The sequence below is a fragment of the Palaemon carinicauda genome, chromosome 28 (genome assembly GCF_036898095.1).
Source record: "Palaemon carinicauda isolate YSFRI2023 chromosome 28, ASM3689809v2, whole genome shotgun sequence".
Lineage (NCBI taxonomy): Eukaryota > Metazoa > Arthropoda > Malacostraca > Decapoda > Palaemonidae > Palaemon > Palaemon carinicauda.
The window spans coordinates 85,759,113-85,770,120 of record NC_090752.1 but is presented as its reverse complement, the minus strand read 5'-3'; positions in this window follow the sequence as shown (position 1 = coordinate 85,770,120).

Sequence of the window (11,008 nt, the reverse complement as noted above, 5' to 3'; positions counted from 1 at the left end):
GGTCCTTTAATGGGACCTTGGCCGGACCAGGATTCGACTCCCGGCCGGTCACAAGCTCTTGTCTTTGTGTGAATTCGCCTGGGGCTCTCATTCCGAGGTCGTTAAGAGAATCCAGACATTAATGTATCAAAAATATATGACTTATTTGAATATGAAAAAAAAACACGTCTAAAAGTGCAAAATTTATCATATATATATATTATATATATACAAATGTATGTATATATATACATATATATATATATATATATATATATATATATATATACATATATATAATATTGTTTCTATAAAAAGATAAGGTAATAATGTACAGAAAAATACATTTCAAACATCCTGTGGTAAATTCAATCTATATTTAGTATTGTAGACAACTGAAATGTCCTAATTCCTTCTGTCCCACAAGAGCGACAATCCCCATTCTGAGTGGCAGGTGTCTTATTACCAGAATCAATGTAGGCGGGATGCCCAATTATGCCTTAATCATCTTGAGTGTCCCTGTTTGTTTGAAGCCTGCAGACGGTGAGATTATCACTGTTAATACGAAGATGTGCAGAAACAAGACAAGTGCATCTCTCTCTCTCTCTCTCTCTCTCTCTCTCTCTCTCTCTCTCTCTCTCTCTCTCTCTCTCTCTCTCTGTAACTAACTAGGGTTGTGGCTATGCTAGATTTTTTCACTATATAATAAAAGTTAAGTGTCTCGCTAAATATATATATATATATATATATATATATATATATATATATATATATATATATATTTGCTCACCTTTCCCGTCCTTTGGGTTAGGGGTGAGAGGGAGTAGTCATGCCCTGGTGAGAGGGGCGTGCGTGTCAGTGTGTTTTCATATCTGTCTGAATATTTAGCAGTAATTTTTGACGGTCGCGTACACTAGCAATAATTATAATAATTACGAATAACAGAATGGGTCCGTAGAGATTACAAACGAAGCATGGAAGGAAGAGAAGACGAAGCATTGGCGAGCTAAGAAAATTTGCGGGTATAGACTGGCATAGAAAGACTATAAAGAGAGGCGAGTGAAAGATCATGTCTGAGGTATTTGTTCTGCACGTAACTGGCTACGACTGATGATGATGATATATACAAATTCATACAAAATATCTATTTTTGGATGAGCGATAGACTTTAAATGCATATGTTTTTAAATAGACACTATACCTCACTACAAAAATAACGCTACATTTCCTTACTTTCAAAATATATATCGAAACATTACTAACAAGACAATCTGTGGTTTCTGACCTCCATCATAATCCTGTCCATAGACAAACACACAGACAAATAATCCTGTCCACAGATAGACACGCCGACATATAATCCTGTTCACAGACACAGACATGTAAACTTGTCCACAGATAGACACGCTGACAAGTAATCCTGTTCACAGACAGACAAATTCCGTCGACAGATAAACACGCTGACAAATAATTCTATTCACAGACACAAACATATAAACCTGTCCACAGACAGACACATAGGCAAATAATCCTGTCCACAGACATAAACACAACGTACGATATATAACTTATATGAATATGAAAAACATGCCTAAATGTGCAAAATTGTCATTAATCATAGCCAAGACAAATAAAAAACTCGATTTTATAACCTCCTAAGCGGATAAAATGCAGAAAGTGAGTTCTATCCCACGGCAACTTTGGGCACAACAGTAAATTACACACATCAAATACAGCGTGTTAGCGGCCTGAGATTCTGCAGGAAGATGTCCCGGGAAGGTTCCCTTTAACTCGTCCTCTCTTCCTGTGGAATTTATGTGAATCATAAAATCACTTTGGAGTCGGCTGAATTAGTTTTAAGAATTCCATTTGGCGACTTCATTCATGTGAGGCTTTCACGTCGGAAGTGTTCTATGAAAGACACAGTCAGATATATATTATTATTATCATTATTACTAGTATTATTATTATTATTATTATTATTATTATTATTATTATTATTATTAGTAGTAGTAGTAGTAGTAGTAGTAGTAGTAGTAGTAGTAGTAGTAGTAGTAGTACATGCTAAGCTACAACCCTAGTTGGAAAAGCAAGATGCTATAAGCCCAGAGGCCCCAACAGCACCAACATTGAAATAAATATCTCCTATTTAAACTATATAAACAAAACAAAACAAGAGGAAGAGAAATAGGAATATAATAGTGTGCCCGAGTGTACCCTCAAGCAAGAGAACTCTAACCCAAGACAGTGGAAGACCATGGTACAGATAGAACATCATGGGTGGGGCATTACCTCGTCGAGGTCCTCCTACTTAAATTTGGTCATCATTTGTATTGGTCTCTGGCAGCAATGTAGTCAGATCTGACATCAGAATTGGGCTGAGGTAGCAGATGGAGTTACAACTGAGAGAGAGAGAGAGAGAGAGAGAGAGAGAGAGAGAGAGAGAGAGAGAGAGAGAGAGATTATTCTTTGATTATTAAACTGACTGACAATTATGGAAAATAATGTCTGCTAAATATATGAAAATTGACGGACAATTTCTTTTTAATAAATCCGGTTAATCAAAATATTTGACGGCCAAGGAATAAAAATTTATTAAAAACCATACAAAAATTGAAGGATTATTCAATGAAATTTCACAGATAATTATAAATTGTTATTGAATAATTATATATTCCAAATGATAGTTGTTTTAAGAAAATCTGATATTATGATTATAAGAAAACAACTTTCCATTCCCAGCACCACCATGACACAATTTCCCACAATCCCATTATCCTGACTATCCATAATGAAGTAATTCGATCATTTATGCTAATGAAAGATCTTTGATAACATACATGGGAGATGAAGAGATCTTTACTGTAAATGCGTTCAAACCAAAATATCACTGTAGTGTGTCCTACGTATCTCACAATAGGACATTTCAAAAGAGATTCCCAGTGTCTCTTAGCACCACCTTGCATTGCTTTCTCTCTTTTTTTCTTTTCATTCAACTTCTCTGAATATTTTTTCCCATAATTACTAAAATATAACCAAATTTATTAGTCTTAACTTTGTTTCATAAGCCTTTTAATTCATTTTTTTTTATTTCATAAACTGATTATTTTTATAAAACTTATATTTCAAACATTAATGAACTTGATGAAACTTAGGCCTCTTGGTTACCAACCCGACCCCGGAGAATCTTAAACGAATCAGTCTTGATTAGTGATTGAAACTTAGGCGTCTTGGTTACCAACCCGACCCCAGAGAACCTAAAACGAGTCATTCTTGATTAGTGATTGAAACCTAGGTCTCTTGGTTACCAACCCGACCCCAGAGAACATTGAACGAATCAGTCTTGACTAGTGATTGAAACTTAAGCTTCTTGGTTACCAACCTGACCCAAGAGAACCTTAAATAAATCAGTCTTGATTAGTGATTGAAACTTAGGCCTCTTGGTTACCAACCCGACCCCAGAGAATCTTAAACGAATCAGTCTTCATAAGTGATTGAAACTTAGGCCTCTTGGTTACCAACCCGACCCCAGAGAACATTGAACGAATCAAGTCTTGATTAGTGATTGAAACTTAAGCTTCTTGGTTACCAACCTGACCCAAGAGAACCTTAAACAAATCAGTATTGATTAGTGATTGAAACTTAGGCCTCTTGGTTACCAACCCGACCCCAGAGAATCTTAAACGAATCAGTCTTCATAAGTGATTGAAACTTAGGCCTCTTGGTTACCAACCCGACCCCAGAGAACATTGAACGAATCAGTCTTGATTAGTGATTGAAACTTAAGCTTCTTGGTTACCAACCTGACCCAAGAGAACCTTAAACAAATCAGTATTGATTAGTGATTGAAACTTAGACCTCTTGGTTACCAATCCAACCCCAGAGAACCTAAAACGAATCAGTCTTGATTAGTGATTGAAACTTAGGCTTCTTGGTTACCAACCCGACCCCAGAGAACCTAAAACGAATCAGTCTTGATTAATGATTAACTTCTATAACTTAACAGAGACGACATGCAGTATTTCAATAAAATTTCATCACCACTCTGGCCAGTGCAGATTGGTGATATTTTCGTTAGATAGATAGATAGGTACACAGTATGTATGTATGTATGTATGTATATATATATATATATATATATATATATATATATATATATATATATATATATAGATAGATAGATACATACATAGACATACACACTGAAAAACACATCTAAAGAGGAAGAGAAAACAAGATAACCTAAATTGTCGGTCAAGGAAGACTTGCTCAGAATCATGACAGAAGGAAAGGCCACCGGAATTTTTGGTGAGGTAGTAAAAGCCAAGAAATGTCAAGGGAAATGTCGAAAAGGGCAACTCCATTCGTCTCGAAATACCAGCTAATTCCTGAGAATGCTTAATGAAACCATTCACCTGCCTGCTTGGAAGTCAAAACACAGTAATAGGTTAGAATTTATTCAAAAGGTCATTCTTCTGTTAATGCATCTTGGGAGTCTCTCTCTCTCTCTCTCTCTCTCTCTCTCTCTCTCTCTCTCTCTCGTCATTAAAATTCAAACACTCTTGTTAAGAGGTGGCTGCCTATTGGAAACGTCCCTGCCTAGCGATCTGCTGGACCAGGGTTCGAGTCCCACTCAAGTTCTATACTTTCTTGTCGTGTCTGCAACCTCACCATGCTTGTGAGCTAAGGATTCAAGGGTTTGGGTGAGTCAATACGTCTACCATCAGCAGCCATTGTCTGGTCCTTTCTGGTTCTGCTTGGGTGGCTAAGGGGCTTGCGCGCTAATCATATGTGTATATGACGAGTCTCTATGGCAGTGTCCTACTGGGGCATCGCCACTGTCCCTTGCCTCTGCCATTCTGGAGCGACCTTTAAACCTTACACTGACGAATCATTGAAATCTCATTTGATTAGTTCCTTGTTATATTTGCCCCTTTTAAAATGTATGTTTCCCAAGGATGCTCTTATAAACATGAATTTTAATGTCAATCGAATCTCTTATTTTTTCATTTTGTTAGGACTGTTTTCTATTTTTTTTTCTGAATATATGTATACAGGTAGTAGTTTTACAGGTAGTAGTTTTACAGGTAGTAGGTGTGCCAGGCAACAGTCACCCGTTGAGATACTACCACTGGAGAGTTATTGGGTGTTTTGACAGGCAAGACAGCACTACATTGGATCCTTCTCTCTGGTTACGGTTCATTTTTCCTTTGCCTACACATTCACCGAATAGTCTGGCCTATTCTTTACATATTCTCCTCTGTCCTCATACACCTGACAACACTGAGATTACCAAGCAATTCTTCTTCACCCAAGGGGTTAACTACTGCACTGTAATTGTTCAGTGGCCAATTTCTTCTTGGTAAAGGTAAAAGAGTCTTTAGCTATGGTAAGCAGCTCTTCTAGTAGAAGGACACTACAAAATTAAACTTGTTCTCTTGTCTTGGGCAGTTCCACAGCTTCTGCACCCTTGCTTGAGGGTACACTCCAGCAAACTGTTCTATCTAATTTCTCTTTCTGCTGTTTTGGTAAAGTTTATATAGTTTATATGGAAGATATTTATTTTAATGTTACTGTTCTTGAATATTTCATTTTTCGTTGTTTCTTTTCCTCAATTTGTTATTTTCCCTGATGGGATCCCTGGGCTTATAGCATCCTGCTTTTCCAACTAGGGTTGTAGCTTAGCAAGTATTAATAATAATAATAATAATAATAATAATAATAATAATAATAATAATAATAATAATAATAATAATAATAATAATAATAATAATGCTGTGCTGTTAATATCTCATCACACTTCAGTATGCACAGTAACCAAAAATTCCTCCTCACCCCTACTCTCATTTTTTGGAGATGAAGATGCAACAGAGACCTCATCCTAACGTTCAGTATTGCTATTTCTGCTTCGTCAAATGCGTTCTTGAAATCTCGGAAAAAATTACCTCCTAGTCTCTCTCTCTCTCTCTCTCTCTCTCTCTCTCTCTCTCTCTCTCTCTCTCTCTCTCTCTCTCTCTCTCTCTCTCTCTCTCTCGTCATAAGTGTATGTCAATTAGCAAATAACATCTTGTAACTAAGCCATTATAACTTCGAGTTAATCTACTGACCATCAAAGGGTTGGCAGCCGAAGGCAATGCATAGGAAGTTATTTGATAAAATAAGTGACCGGTCGATTAAATACGCTTGCTTAATCTAAATATGGTATTCAAACAGACATTCGTGTATATATATATATATATATATATATATATATATATATATATATATATATATATATATATATATAGATAGATAGATAGATAAATATTCGCTTTGCAGGTGACATTAGTGGAAAACAAAACAAGTTGAAACCACATTTATCCTTTAAATGCTGAATAGTGCATTAAAACTTCGACAATATAGTAATATTACTTTCATACATTTACACGAAGATTCATCAATAGTTATTGAAGTCCTCCTTATACACATTGCCCCATTCAACCCTGTCTAGGACTCACTGTGTTTTCTGGACATCGACGTCCTTTCTTTCCAACACATCCTTTATATCATCTATCAACGCATTTTAGGGCTCTTCTTTTCTCCTGCCACCTCTGAACTATATAATCTTTCCAGCAACCTACTGTCATCTAGTCTTTCCCCACGACAGAACATCCTCAAAATACACTGACATATCCTTTCCTCTTTGCTAACTTCTTTACTATTTCTGTATGTCTCTGCAACCCTTATACTATTAATTCCATTAATATATCATATACCCGGCAAATAACATAAATATGTTCTATTTCATTCGCATTCCACTTTCGTCCTTTAATTCATGTTTTCCCACTTTGGTATTCACGGTTAACCCAAGTCTGTCACTATAATCGTTAGCACACATCATTATACCTTTCTTTTGCTTCCGTAATTCATCTATTATATTTGTTTGGTATATTTAAGTAAACCATCCACTTCTATACCTTCAGTCATCTATACTAACAATTATTACTACATCTTTATTGTTTCCATTTATACTAATTACCTTACTCCTACTCGCATTAACTAACAACTTTCTTCATTTGCAAACACTTGTAAAATCTACTACCAGCTACTGTTGTTCCTTTTCACAGATACCATTCTCCTAGCACCATCGGTAATTATCAACAATTCTACTTCTTCACAACGCAATTTCCTATCCTTCTGCTTTGAGCCTATATCCCAAGGTTCCCAACCTAGGGTACATTTACCCCAAGTTGTACATTTTTACTCTTCAGGAGTACAGTACACTGGATCTGAAAGAATTACCAGTATCGTGCAATACATGATGTAATTTGCAGTGAGACTGAATAAGAGAATTACATCACAATATCAATTTCATTGTTTCTCTTTTTAATCCTCAATTTTAGGGGTACATAAATTTATTAACAAAATGCCAAAAAGGCATTTGAAACCCCTGCTACAGCCACTATTATTTGTCTTACCTTGCATATCACTCCCCCCACAAAAATAATGACCAGCAACAGGAAGATAACATTTTCAAATATATAAAATTAAAAAAATATATAACCTACAGTATATATAAAAATAAACAGTACAAGAGGCCCACTTCTGTTCTCGTCCACAAACTCTCACAAAAATATCCCAATAGGTAGAGACCGGTAAATAATAAAGCAACAGAAAGTTCGAAGGTTTGGAGAAGTATAATTGGTATAACTTTGGTAAAAAGTTTAATAGAAAAAGTTTACGGGAACTGAGAGAGAATGACCGGACGATCATCGAAGGCTTACCAGATTTGGGCCAGGGGCGGTCAATGAATATTCATTGCTGACAAAAGTCTTATTATAGTTATAAATGAATTATCTGCTTTAATGTTGTTAATGTTTTTTTTAAATAGTTTATTTTATTTTTTCATTGCTTCTTATATTGTTTATTCATTTCCGTATTTATTTCCTGGTTTCCTTTCCTCAATGGGCTATTTTTTCCTGTTGGGGCCCTTGGGCTTATAGCATCATGCCTTTCCAACTAGGGTTCTAGCTTGGCTAGTAATAATAATAATAATAATAATAATAATAATAATAATAAATATTCAGGAATAAAATAAAACACACACATACACATTGAGCCTTACTAAAGCCTTAGAACCTGAGCTAGTTAGAAATCAAGGAGTTATGAAAAGAATAATGATGGGAATAACACTGAGGCAGAAAAAAAGATCAACTTGAATAGGGGAGCAAAATATATTAAGAGGATATTCTAATGACATGTAAGAAAAATAAATGGACGTTGGCAGGACATATAATAATGAGAATGACAGATAGTAGATGAACAAAAGGAATAACAGAATGGGTCCATGAAGATTGCAAAAGAAACAGGGGAAGGAAGAGAAGACGACGGATTAACGAAATAAGAAAGTTTGCGGCGTGGACTGGCATAGAAAGACCACAAACAGGCCTAAGTGGAGGGATTTATATAACTATACATATAAACATATTTATTTGTATATATATATATATATATATATATATATATATATATATATAAAATATTATGTTGTGTTTGACGCATATGGAACTAGAAACCACTCTGAGAATGCGGACCTTAAGAATTATGAATTTCTTGACTAATATCATTGAAAAGTTTCAAAACAAAGTACATTAAAAAAAAATGTTCCTAACTCATACTTTTTGAGAGGAGACAATAGTTAAAAAGAAATAAAACCTTTAGAATGAGGAATTTCTTGACTAGTATCAGTGAAAAGATTCAAAACAAAGTTCATTAAAAAAAAACTGTTTCTAACTTACTTAAAGGACTGGATAAAAGTTAAAAATAATTATAAAGATAAAAAAAAATCCTAATTCTCACTTATGGGAGAAATTATAAAAGTAAAATAAAAAAATAAAAAATCGAGAAACCTTTAGAAAGCGGAATTTCTTTTTGTCACAGCAGAATATTGCTCAGAGTTCCAACATTTGCTTTCCCGTTTCCCACAAAGCCTTGTGTTTGAATGTAAACAGTGCCAAGACACAAATAGGGGTTACCCTTTCAACGCCTCCAATATGTTTTGCTATTGGCTGTCACGCCAGTACTGACTAGGGGGGGAGGTGGGGAGGAAGGCTCGATTCGGAAAACCTCTTTGACAAATGCAAAAGATATGAATAAAAAGAGAAAACAAAAGTAATAGCACGCAAGTAATTTTCTGATATATTCTTTGAACTATATATATACTGTATATATATATATATATATATATATATATATATATATATATATATATATATATATATATATATATATATATGTCGAGGCTTGAAATAGACACTACAATGAATATCATATATACGCCGTGGCTAAAAATAGACGTTAACGTCTATTTTTAGCCACGACGTATATATGATATTCATTGTAGTGTCTATTTCAAGCCTCGACATATATATATATATATATATATATATATATATATACATATATATATATATATATATATATATATATATATATATATATATATATACAGTATATATATAGTTCAAAGAATATATCAGAAAATTACTTGCGTGCTATTACTTTTGTTTTCTCTTTTTATTCATATCTTTTGCATTTGTCAAAGAGGTTTTCCGAATCGAGCCTTCCTCCCCACCTCCCCCCCTAGTCAGTACTGGCGTGACAGCCAATAGCAAAACATATTGGAGGCGTTGAAAGGGTAACCCCTATTTGTGTCTTGGCACTGTTTACATTCAAACACAAGGCTTTGTGGGAAACGGGAAAGCAAATGTTGGAACTCTGAGCAATATTCTGCTGTGACAAAAAGAAATTCCGCTTTCTAAAGGTTTCTCGATTTTTTATTTTTTTATTTTACTTTTATAATTTCTCCCATAAGTGAGAATTAGGATTTTTTTTTATCTTTATAATTATTTTTAACTTTTATCCAGTCCTTTAAGTAAGTTAGAAACAGTTTTTTTTTAATGAACTTTGTTTTGAATCTTTTCACTGATACTAGTCAAGAAATTCCTCATTCTAAAGGTTTTGTTTCTTTTTAACTATTGTCTCCTCTCAAAAAGTATGAGTTAGGAACATTTTTTTTTAATGTACTTTGTTTTGAAACTTTTCAATGATATTAGTCAAGAAATTCATAATTCTTAAGGTCCGCATTCTCAGAGTGGTTTCTAGTTCCATATGCGTCAAACACAACATAATATTTTATATATATATATATATATATATATATATATATATATATATATATATATACAAATAAATATGTTTATATGTATAGTTATATAAATCCCTCCACTTAGGCCTGTTTGTGGTCTTTCTATGCCAGTCCACGCCGCAAACTTTCTTATTTCGTTAATCCGTCGTCTTCTCTTCCTTCCCCTGTTTCTTTTGCAATCTTCATGGACCCATTCTGTTATTCCTTTTGTTCATCTACATTAACGTCTATTTTTAGCCACGGCGTATATATGATATTCATTGTAGTGTCTATTTCAAGCCTCGACATATATATATATATATATATATATATATATATATATATATATATATATATATATATATATATATATATATGTCGAGGCTTGAAATAGACACTACAATGAATATCATATATACGTCGTGGCTAAAAATAGACGTTAACGTCTATTTTTAGCCACGGCGTATATATGATATTCATTGTAGTGTCTATTTCAAGCCTCGACATATATATATATATATATATATATATATATATATATATATATATATATATATGTCGAGGCTTGAAATAGACACTACAATGAATATCATATATACGTCGTGGCTAAAAATAGACATTACTAGATTCATGACGTAGACCGTAAGTTTCACTCATTTGTAAAAGCAGCAAATACATGTCTGATCGAGAGAAAAAAAGACTGCCCTTTGGACATTTACACGTTCTCCAAAATTTGCAAAAAAAAAAAAAAAAATATCAGGAAGAGGTTATTAAATATAAATAAAGTATTGGGCAAACAGGTAAAAGTGCCAGTTTAAAAATTTGGTAAGCAAAAGATATACCAAAAGATATTGTCTAACAAGA